The 12,676-nt window shown below is 35.2% G+C and overlaps 1 pseudogene; it reads right to left on the reverse strand.

Annotated features, from left to right (window-relative positions):
• Positions 1-960: 960 nt before the first annotated feature.
• On the reverse strand, positions 961-11,350 carry LOC146762294 (uncharacterized; annotated as a pseudogene).
• Positions 11,351-12,676: the final 1,326 nt, after the last annotated feature.

A 12,676-nucleotide genomic window follows, 5' to 3' on the forward strand; every position in this document is an offset into this window, starting at 1 on the left:
TTTGTTTAAATAGCATCCCAAATAAAATCAAGCAAAACCAAACAAAACAATAAAAGAGCAACAACCTTGATTTCATAAATGGTAACTACAGTAATGTGATCCACTTCCTTCACTCTTTCTGCTTCCCACTTCCTGTTCTTTCTTCCAATAAGAATCTTTCCATTGTGAGTTATTACCAGTATTATTTTCTCAGATTACAAAAATCTATTTTCCAACATACTGTTTTTTTTCATCTAAAAAGCATTTAAACATCCCGAAGAAACGTATACGAAACATACAAAAAATGAATAATTGTTATTCATGAAGAAATCTTGATTTTCAAACTCAGGATGTTGTTTCAAACATGAAATCAACAAACCCCCTTCTTAGGTTTTCATCTATATAGCTGAACTAAAGTTAAAGTATGGGATGTATTCTACTGTGAGAAGTTTCCAGTATCTGAATTAGATGCTAAAGATAATATTCAATTTATTTCTTTGCATGTTCCTTTCTTTCTTTGATTACGTAGTTGCGACCAATTAATTAATGTTTAGGTGATCTGTATCTTCTGTTACAGCAGACAATCCTGTGTCTGAGGCACGTAACGCCGGGGGCTAGCAATCTCACCTCGACCATAGCATAGGACCACAACAGCACGTACATCATTATGGGGATGCAGCAAATGATGGCATTTATTGCAGCACAATTAGTACCTTAAGTACTCTAATTACTTCGTCTACGCCCCTTAAGCATAGTGTTAAGTGTGTGCCAAATTTACATTACAGAGCAAGGGACAGAGAAGGGGGGGCCTGCCACATCACAGCACGAATCCCCGCTAACCACCTACATCTCCCTCTCTCCTCGCTCCATAAAGCCTTGCCCCATTACAGCATAAAACTCACATATTGCCTAAGTATTTTAGTGTGGAATAAATGCAGGATGATATTTAGGGAATTCTAATGGAACTACACAAATAAGCATTCACCAAACCTTAATATACAATGCAATCAATAGCATAAGGTACAACAGTGTTAAGAGAAGCAGCACCATGGTGGGACGGATCAAAGAATTAAATAGTCCTTTTGACGTTGAGGACCATTCAAGAAGCACTTCCCACCAGTGATGTTCTCCCTCTCTCTTCACTCTTTCTAGGACACAATGTATCTCCTTTGCATCATGGTAAACAGTAATTGAAGTTTTCTGTCCATTGTCCTGAATACCTTTGAGAAGGTGGTACAAATCATCATGCTGCAACAGTTTCTTTACTAAAGTGAGATTCATTCCAATAGGAACAGGCGATATATCTTGAATCAATGTATAGTTAGACTGTAATAGCTGGTATGTACTAATTGTAACTGAGTAGTTGAAATCACGTCCTATAATGCCAGTAAAATTGCAAACACATATTCTAGAATGGTTACTAGTATCTCTCGTAACGTTACCTATAAGTATAGAATCACTAGAAGTCCTCACACTCACACATCCCCTCCCAATATATACAAGTACCATCTCAAGTACCTCATCAGGGTGAATCAGGAAATGGCATATGTTCTGCTCAATATCAAGACAAATGTCTCAAGCCTTGAGAATATTACCCTCACAACCAAATCCTTGTTGTTCCTGTGCCGCATGTGAACTAATGTCAACAGTTTGCCAATTCCTTTTTTTCTGTTGAGCCCACCTCCAATGATCCATTGGATAAAGTATAACCCCATCATGGTTCAACCCTAGTGCAATGATTGGGTGTATCGTAGGGACGAAAGCTATAACAAATTAGTAACAGGATCATATAGGAATTTAGAAAAAGTTTATGTTTGTTTCAACCTATTTTAAAGGAACTAATAACTCAACACTCTTCATTCTAAGTCAATTTGAATCTGCTTTCATACAGAAGTGAAAATATATATATATATTATTTAATTAATTTAACTCATTTACTAATAAGTTTTTAAAGTACTTCGATGCATCAATAATATTATATTGTGCACATATAAGAAACTGAGAAGGTCAAGAAGGCAGTGTTTTGAGCAGTGACATATAGACAAACAAACACAAATATACTGCTGTTCATTGAAACAAATTTTAAGGAGAGCATGAAAAATGTTTGAAAAATAATTGGAGACTCAGTACGAAGGTATTATGAAATGACTTGCAAAACAGAAATATTGAATTTTCAGCTAGAAATGTTTTAGCATTAACAAAAAAGAACAATAACAACAATGAAAAAACACAAGGAACTTTCACAGTTTTGCTCCAGAGAAGAACTGCTGTAAATGAGACACAAGGGCTCACAGGCTTTCATGCATAAACTAAGATGATCTAGGTTATTTATCTTCTGATTTTATTTCTTCAGACAGTCTAAATTATCCCATTAGTATACATACCAGCCCTATTAAATCAGAACTGTAAAACAAATGATCTTTGCCTACTTTTATTTATTTTTAATTAATTAATTAATTAATTAATTTTAAAACCTAATTCACTCTTTGTGTTTGTAAGCATTACAATACTCTATCTGTATATTGGGGCTGTATGGCACAGGAACACTAAAACATCATCTTATTAATTAGTTCAATGACTATTTCTATTTTTTAGCCTTTACAAGTGTTTTAAATTTGAAACTGAATGTTTCAAATGTGTAAATCCTGAAGATGAGGGAAAGTAAAGACTGAATTGAGTTTAGCAGGGGTAAAATTCATTTTCAATTATTATAATTAACTGATTGCCTTGGGACAGAAAATAATTAGGACAGTATTAAGGGGGGGGGGGGGACGGGAAAAATGGGAGAATCTTTTTTTAAATGTGTGTGCAATATATGGTTTGTTAATCATGTAGTTTTTAAGTGAATTTCTAGGAAGAAGTGCTCAAAAAAATAGAAACATATTCTGTGTGCTTCTCCTCTACTTTTACCCAGACACTGTTATGTACCATCAGCTTTATATTGCACCTCTTGGGCAAAGCACTACAATATAGCAACACTAATCAAATGAAAGAAATACACCTGGAAGTAACATCTCTGACATCAACTCAATGATCACTTACTGCTACATAACGAAACTCGGCTTTCATCCCAGATTCAAAAGGTAACTCAGACTGAAATACCTTCACAATGAAGGTGTTTTGAAGAGATGACATGTAACCAATGACACGACTCACTCCTACAGCTCACAAAAAAGTTATGTATGTATATAAAACATGAGTTGTCAAGATATCAATACATAACAATTAACATCATACCAAAAAGAGTAATAGTACCTGCATTTAAAATATTTTGATTTATAGGCAGTATATAGAGTATGCCTAATAATTTTGTTTTAATTGCTCTGGAAAGGTCATACAGAAAAATAATCTCATGACTAATGGCGTCTAGTAAAAAGAAACATAAAAAATAAGCACCTCTAATTGAACTACATAGAGGATTAGCCATCCCCAGTTTTATATTGTTTGTTTTTTAGATGATGACCTGCATATATTAATAGTTTGTTTTTGAACAACATAATCATTGTGTTTGCACTAAATTAACATTATTTTTTTTTTCATTAACAAGAGTTACTCTATTTAGGTTTTTACTATTTCTTTCATCACCTGATATTTGACTGGCATTTTGTTGTTGTTGTTGGGTTCTTTGTTAGTTTGTTGTTTTTTAATGCAATACAGCTCTGACTTAATCTGGGCTATTTTGCATTACTGACTATATAAACTTAATTATCAGAAAATTAAAAGCAGTCTCTCAGTATCTCTGGCATTTTAACTAGTATCAAATAATTCCCTAATTAAGCAACTGAAAGTTGTTCACAATGGCATGTAAATTTAGAGATCTTTTGCCCCATGACTTTTTTTTTTTTTTTTAATGTCATTAAATAGTTGAATTACTCTTCTGTTTTATGTATTATAGTGGGTAAGAGTAGGGAACTTGAAATGTTTTACACGCATCTATTTTATGAAAGCTTCCTAGTTGTGATACTGTGTACGTATCTTTATGGCAAGGAAAACTGCTTTGTTCTTTGGAATTTAATTCATTTTTTAAAATTCAGTTAATTGAATGATTTATTTTCTAGAAATGCATCAAAATCCAACTTCCTATGCTCCAGTTTATAGCTGTTTTCCATTTTCCTGTCTCCACAGACTCCTGAAAAGAGGTTGGCCATATGCCTTGGACTCCCACACTTAAGATATTTATAAACATTAATAAGATCACCTCTCAGTCTTCTTTTCTCAACTGACAGACCCTGGTTGCTTATCTTTTCCCCATAAAGTAGGTGCTCCAGGCCCTTTTATAATCTTCATGGCCCTCCACAGGACTCTTTTTAGGGGAACCCTGTCTTTTTTGTACCAAGGAGCCCAGAACTGGATACATTACTGACCAGGGTGGAGTAGAGGGGGAGGATCATTTCCTTTGACCTGCTGGCCATGATCCATTTAATGCTCCCAAGGATGCCCTTGGAATACTGTGTCCAGGTATGGAGCCCTCAGTACAAGAAAGACAGAGAGCTGTTGGAGAGGGTTCAGAGGAGGGCCACGAGGATAGTCAGGTGGCTGGAGCACCTGCCCTATGAGACTGAGGGAGCTGGGATTGTTCAGCCTGGAGAAAAGAAGGCTGCGGGGTGACCTCATTGCAACCTTTCAGTACTTGAAAGGTACCTATAATCAGGAGGGGTGTAAACTCTTTGAAAAGGTCGATAATAGTAGGACAAGGGGAAATGGTTTAAAGTTGAAAGAGGGAAGATTTAGGTTGGATGTTAGGGGGAAGTTCTTTACTAGGAGAGTGGTGAGGTACTGGAGCAGGCTTCCCAGGGACGTTGTGGATGCCCCGTTCCTGGAATTGTTCAAGGCCAGGTTGGATGGGGCCCTGGGCAACCTGATCTGGTAAACACTGAAATTTGGTGGCCCTGCCAGGAAGGGGGGATGGAGCTTCATGATCCTTGAGGTCCCTTCCAACCTGGGTCATTCTGTGATTCTGTGATTCATGAATGCCATGCCAATTCTCTGTAGTCCTTTTGTTTTCTTTCTTCTCATTTCACTAAAAACATGGTCCTCCAAAGTTCAAGGTATTGCTAATACTCTTACTAAGTTTGAGTGCACATGGGGTGGTTTCTTATCCCCACATTCAAATTCTGTATACAGCAAGCAATATTTTCAAAAGTGTTATAAATTGTAAGCTTTTTGATCTACAAAGCATAAGTGTAACCACAATAATAGTAATAACCAAAACTCTCAATATTGGCTACCTTGCAGACCTTCATCACGGAGAGAGAGAGGGATGAGAGGAGGAACATAACAAAAAAACAAAAAGCAACAACAAAAACACCTGGTCATATCTTTTTAACCAACTGAACAGATACTTCCTTCTTGCAACATATTTTGGAAACCATGCACTGTTGTTCTGTCTTCTGGAAAGCCTAACTTATGGCATGCTTACCATCATCACAATATGACAATGCAAATCACCCTTATTGGGTAGAACAGGATGAAGAAAGAATCTGCAACAGAATACACCAACAGCAGTAATTTAACTGAGATCCAAATAAATCCCTGACACTGCATATGGACATGGTTGTTTTTTCATGTTTTAGAGTTTTTTGTTTTGTTTAGGTCTTTCTTCTAGCACAGATCAGTGTAGCAATGGATTTAATTAAGAACTGTCATAATTTATAACTACTGAACCATTATAAATGGCAACTTGTTTTTATTTTCTTCCAAGAAGCTGAATTCAGAATGCCTAAATTTGCATGTCTTATAATGTTGTCTTCAGGCCACTTGGGAACCATTTGCTGTAGTAATTAAGAATCAGTTCTTTTTAATTCCTTCAGTCACTTACAAAATATTGACTACTTCCACTAGAAAAAAAGAAAAAAAAAAAAAAAAAGAAAGAAAAAACCAAATAAATAAATAAAAAATAAGGTTCATTTATTTTGAAAATGAATTAACCATTGTGACAACTCAAATACCTTAAAAACATTATGTTTTTAAAACTGACCGCCTTAGCAGTAGTGAGGAAAATATCATACTACTTGTGAAATTTAATAGTGTCTCTACATGTTGCACCTATTCTTGTCACATCTACTTCCTCTAAATTTTGTAAACATTAACCATAGGATTTATTTTTTTTCAAAATACTCTTCAAGTGCTTTACTCTGTTACTTGCTCAAATAAGCTTCTTTTGATCTTGTATGATTACATCAAAAAGTTGTCATAAATATGAAATAGTAAACATCTTATATGTTTTCATGGTAAAATACCCTACTTTTTTGTTGTTACATCTTTCAAACTGGTCAGTCAACCTATCACAGAATTAATTTATTATTTATTTAAGATAATACTATCATTCTTATGTGGCAACTAACATGATAATATACTTGAAATCTTCTATTGTTGTGATCCTTATTCTTTCTGTTATCAGTTAAAACTGTTGATTTCTGTTTGTTTGTGGCACATAACTATTATCTCTAAGTTCCCTAATAGAAATTACACTAACTTTAGAATTTTGTTTTTAACTAAAGAAAATGTTTTAACATATGAAAGATGGTAACTTCAACAAAAAGCAATTTCATCTGCACATTCAGTAATGAAGAAGTGATTTATGAATATGTCAAACTAAACATAGGAATATTTATTTTTCATTTGTTTTCATTAAAAATTCTAAACTCTGAACAATTATTTTACATATATCTATATGTATTACATATATATATATATTAGATATAAATATATATACATAGATATATTTTACATATATCTATAAGTAGATATATGAATAGCTGAATGGTATCATTTTCTAAAACAGTAAAGTATCTAATTGTCCATGACATCAGCAGGAACTTTGATGAGACATGGGATTTTTTGATGCTAACAAAGGTTTCCTACATACATTCACACAGAGGAATGTAATGGGAAATGTTCTTTTTGGGAATTCACTTAATGGAAGAGCAAAAAGAATTTCAAATCCACTTGTCTAGCACACTGGAAGGAAAGCTTTTAAAGCTATTTTGGCCTGCACTCCTAAAATTCTAGTCTTGGTTGTCAAGAATAAAATAAGATATACAATAATATAATATATTAATTATTAATAATTAATATATTTTATATATATAACGTATATATAATTATATATATATATAATTATATATATATAAATATAAAAATAATAATATATATATATATATTATATTGCTATGTATGAAAAAAAGAAAATAATCTATAATCATTTTTATTATTTAAATGACAGATTCTAAATGAATACAAAATTATGATCTCCATATTTAATTTACAATAAGAATTATTATTATTCTTTTTTAATCTGAAATACAAAGCTTTTGCATCTTTGACGAATCAACCTTTGAATGGTTAATCTGTCCAAGAATGAGTCAGTGCAGCCTATAAAAACAAACTATTATGTAACTAGTTTCAGAGTCATCTGGCTAGACATAACATCAAGTATGTTGCATGTTATTTTAATTGCATGGATTAACTGATATGTAAATGATTATGCCATGGCTTAAAGTTGAGTGCAGCAATCTGAAAAATGTCAGTACAACTAGCAGAAAATAGGAATATTCACAAAGGACTGCATAAATGTAAAGGCTAGATTATTTCCTGCATGACAAATGAATAGTTTATGTAGTGATTTTTATTTATTATAATAAAAACTTGATGGGGAGAATGTTAATAATTGATAAGTACTGCATATTGCCATAAAAAGATTGGCTTAGAGATCTCATAAGTGATTTGTGTTGGAGCTTAATCACCTGAAAATTGCAGACATTATTCAGAAACAAATTGAATCACTATAAAACAGTGTTACAAGGACAAGGGTAGCTACATGACAGACCTAGAGTCTACTGCAAAGCTTCCAATGTAATTGTCTGAGAAATCTGCCAAGGAGACAGATGTTACTGACAGGAAATTTTTTTCAACTCCCTGGCATTTGATTATGTCAGTGGTCAAATCTAAGCAAAACATAAGTGAGATTGTGTTCTTCATTCCCACACAGTGCTATATCACATCTAGTAAGAGTGAGTATAGTTGTATTTTTCCAGTTCTGTTTTAGAAAAATGTCCCATAGGAATGAGATGAAGGGATAGAGTGCACTTTCAGAGAGTTTGCTGATGATACAAAACTGCAAGGGTTGGCTAACACACTAGAAAGCTGTGCTGCCATTCAGCAAGACCTGGACAGACTGCCCTTGTTGAACCTGACGAGGTTCAACAAGGGCAAGTGTAGGGTCCTAAATCTGGAGAGGAATATTTGAATGCATCAGTACAAATTAGAGTCTGGCCTTCTGGAAAGGAGCTTTGCAGAGAAGGACTTGGGGGCTGTGATGGTCGCATCACATGGTGACCATGAGCTTGCAATGTGTCCCTACAACCAAGAAGGTCATAGGTATCCTGGGGTGCATTACAAACATCATGGCCAGCATGACTGAGGGAGGTGATCCCCCCCTCTGCTCTTATGAGGCAATATATGGAGTACTGTGTCCAGTTCTGGACTCCACAGTTCAGGAAAGACAGGGAACTTCTAGCAGAGTGTCCAGCAGAGGGCCACAAATATGATGGGCCTGGAGAATCTCCCTTATGGGGAAAGACTGAAACTTGGGTTAGTTCAGCCTGGAGAAGGCTAAGAGAGGATCTTATAATTACTGACAAACATCTAAATGGCAGGTGTCAAGAGGATGGAGACAGGCTCTTTACAGTGATGCCTTGTGGCAGAACACGGGGCAACAGAAGAAAACTGAACACCAAATGTTCCATATGGGCACAAAAAAAAACCTTCCTTACTTTGAAGGCTACAGAACAATGGTACAGGTGGCCCAGAGAGTCAGTGGAGTCTCCTTCCCTGGTGATGTACAAAACATGCCCAGATACTTTAGGAAACCTCCTCTAGCAGCAGGAGTGGATTAGATTATTTTCATTCAAAGTCCTATGATACTGTGATTCTGTAGTTCTGCAGCCTTTCGAAGCTGATTTTGTTTCCAGTTCTCTCCCTCATCCTACTTGGAGGAGTGCATGAACAACCATGTGGTGCTGAACTGCCTGTTCAGTTAAACCACAAGAATAACTTTCTGTTATTCTGCAAGTGTCAGGTTAGATTGTGTCAACTTTGCTGCATTAAGAAAGACTGCATAAAGCAGAAAGCTCTATTTGCTGTTAATTTACATGATATATCGCATGGAAGGAAACCTGAGTTGGAAATAAGAATACAAACCCTAGGCCTCTAATCTCAACCCCCTTTTCAGAATGGACCACGCAGCCAATGTGTTATACTGAAAATGGATCAGCCATTCTGACCAAGGCTGAATTTTCTGAGTTTTTGAGAGACTGTTCTGTATTGAATGCACAGGATACACATTGATTAATGAGAGAAAACTGAACACAGCTGAGAGCAGGAGGCATAAGAATAGGACGTTCATTAGATAGAACTCCAGAAGAAGCACAGCTGGAAAGGTACAGGAGGTTGCTTTTAGATTGGCCTTATAATTGAAGAGTGAAAACCTGTAAAGAATTTAAGATGACTACAAAAGTTCAGGACCTGTTTAGATAGAACTTGTTTATATTTTCATTTGAACTGTGGTTTGGTAAGGTATCTGGAGGAAAGGGCGAGGGCAGTAAAATGTCAAAGGAAATGCAGTCTATGATGTTTGCATAAGGAAAATAATTCTAGCTATCCAAAGGCTGTAATGAGTCCAAACATCTTGGAGATATTTCAAGTTATTTTCTTAAAATATCAGCTTAGCAATCATCAGTGTTTAAAAAGTCAAGCTGGATATCAGGAAATATTAAGAGAAACAAGAATAACAAACTTTCTTTTTCACTCTTTAGCACTGTCTTTGGGTCATGCCTTTCCACCTCAAAATTCATGGAACGTAACTTAAAAAAAGAAAAAAAAAAAAAAGGAAATAAAAGAAAATGATCAAGGATTTAAAAAAAAGCCTGCAGTATAAGGACAGATTAAAAAGCCATCACTCCACTTCCTGGTAATACAATAAGTCACAGGTTTCTAAAATCACAGATGGCATTACAAAGATGAACAGCAAATGTCTATTATCCAGTTTTACTAGCGAACTAAGAAGTTCACACACACACAACACATACACACACACACACACAAAAAAAAAAAAAAAAAAAGTGGATTTAGTTGGTATATCTTCATACAAGATATAAACCACCTTGAATGTCATAAGAAATATAAAGGGACTCAAAAAAGTTTGAAAAAGTAATGAAGCTGAGAGATTTCTCTTCTAGTTATCTTTTTCCTAAGTACATGCATACTTGTAGGTAAGTTACAGTGCTAAATGGGCCTTTGATATTTTCAACTTCCTATTCCTATTCCTTATGCTCTGTTTTTCACAAAATACTATAGTAATAATAAGAAAAATCTTAGATAAGGAAGATAATAGATAGGATATCTTATTTTCTTCATTGTTCTTCTATTAGACAGACCTTTATATACTGCAAAACACAACTGTGTTAGGACTGCGTTAAACAAGAGAATGGCATGCCCTGAGAAAACTTCAACATGCGTATATTTTAAAATAAATCCTGAATCAGTGATAGTATATTCATTTATCACACATTTTGCAATGACATCATTATTCATTTATTTATGAAGTGTTGATTCTAAGATCTTTCTCTTTTGCCTTTTTTTTTTTCTTTTTTCTTTTACGTGTATGTGTGTTTGTGTGTGTCTGCGTGAACAGCAGCACGTGATTTTTCTTTCAATTTTCTTGCTTCTCCTTGCTTTGCCCTGCTTATCAAAATGAATTGTGTCTTGTGTTTCACTTTCTCAGTATTTGGTTACAGATTCATGCACAGTTCTGGCTACCATAGAAGTCCCATGGGATATTCAGAATTAAAGAAGGCTTTAATTCTTTTGACCATCATGACACATGGAGTGATTCCTAAGGGCATGTCCTGACTGTTGCCTTAGGAATAGGCTGTGCTAAATGAGTTACTCTGTAAACTCATTAGGGCTCTGTACAGTCATTTTACTCTAGATTCAAGTACTGAAATAAGGAGACAGCTGGTGATAGCTCAAGACAGCTGTTCTCTTCCCTCTCCCTGCTGCCAAGACAGGTGGTCTCTAGGAAAGATCTTGTTTGTTAATAAACATATAATAAAATTGCACCCGCTTGGTTAAATTTGGCAAAAATCTGATACTTCTGTCTGTCTTCATCAAGCCCTTGTCATTCATAATGCTGTAATAACTAGGAACTGAATTGGTGAGTGACTGTTATGTTACTTCTGCAAAACAGATCAGGGATATTGGACCAAATTCTGCTAATGGCTGAGTTTAATTGAGTTTTAGCACTCTGTAAGTAACTGTAGAGAATGTGGATTTAGCTTACCCTTTTCTGCTTCTTCTTTTGCAGGGTCATGCAGGTATTAATTTAAAGCCACCATGTCCAAGCCAACTTAGAATTAGGAAATTGAAACCGTTCATAGCCAGTTAGCATTTTTCAGTCTGAGATTTTGTCTGTTAAAAATAAAACGACAGATCCGCAGTAATCTTCACAAACATTTGCTCAAATCTTTAGAAAATAAAATGAATAGAGGTATTTTACTTGTGTATTTAACTCAAAACCATTGCAGTAATCTCTTTAAGCACCCAAATGACAGTTAAATTGCAAAGGTCTTCTAATAACCTCCTTCTGATGGCTCCCTTTTATATACCACTGGAAGTCAAATCTAATTAGAATATCTGTAGAACTGTTTGGCATATGTCTCAAAATTCTTTACCCCCTGCCCTCCTCCACACTTAATACTTGCTAATTAACTCTGAAAAGAAAATGAAAAAGAATTGACACACATATCAGTTTTCACCCAAACACAGTAGGGGTTTCTCCTGAGTATGATTAAAATCTACAGTCAGAGAGGATGAATCAATTAGTTCATCAAAAAGAGAAAATGCATATTTATATGACTTGAACATAGGTCCTAAGGTTCTAAAATGTCTCTGCCTGTAAATAGCTCAGGTAGGTCTGTTTAAATCAAACCCTCTTTGCTTTCTCACTCAATATGAGATTTGTACTTTTAAGTTATTCTTTTAATGTACTCATAACAGATTTCAAGCATCTTAAACAGAGCATGTTTATGTTGCAGGAATAAACATGAAGAAGTCAAAAAAAGTTGAAATGGGATACTGGTTGCATGAATAACTATTAACATACAAGCTTTTCAAAAAGCACACACTGCTGGCTCGTGTCCATCTTTTCATCCACCAGGACTCCCAAATCCTTCTCAGTGGGGCTGCTCTCAGGGAGTTTGTGCATACATCTGAAAAAAGTTCTAATGTAGTTGCTAAAATTGGTTTTCCTCTTGCAGATTACAAGCTTTTAGGGGCAGTGAGCACATTTTAGGTTTGTATAATGCCTCACGGTTCTATTTATCAATTGAAGTGTTGGGTTATAGCCAGAATTCCACTAAACTGTTCACTCATTCTCTCTGATGTGGAGGGACAAGGGTAAAACTCATCTGGTTTCTCCCACTCCACTACCAGCCCCCAGTGGTGTAGGAGAGAGGTAGCCATTGCATAAAAGTTTCTACTGTTTCTTCCTAACTCTTTTGCACAGATGTGGTCTTTGCATTGAATTCTGTTTTGGCCATAAAGCATCTCCTCCTTCTCCTTCTCTGACCTTGGTTTTCTCTCAGTTGTTGCTCACTCTTTTTGTTCTCTCCTTTTCTGCTTGAGCAGTGTTTTCTGT

This window comes from Coturnix japonica, chromosome 1, assembly GCF_054131305.1.
Source record: "Coturnix japonica strain WE chromosome 1, WE-NBRP24, whole genome shotgun sequence".
NCBI lineage: Eukaryota > Metazoa > Chordata > Aves > Galliformes > Phasianidae > Coturnix > Coturnix japonica.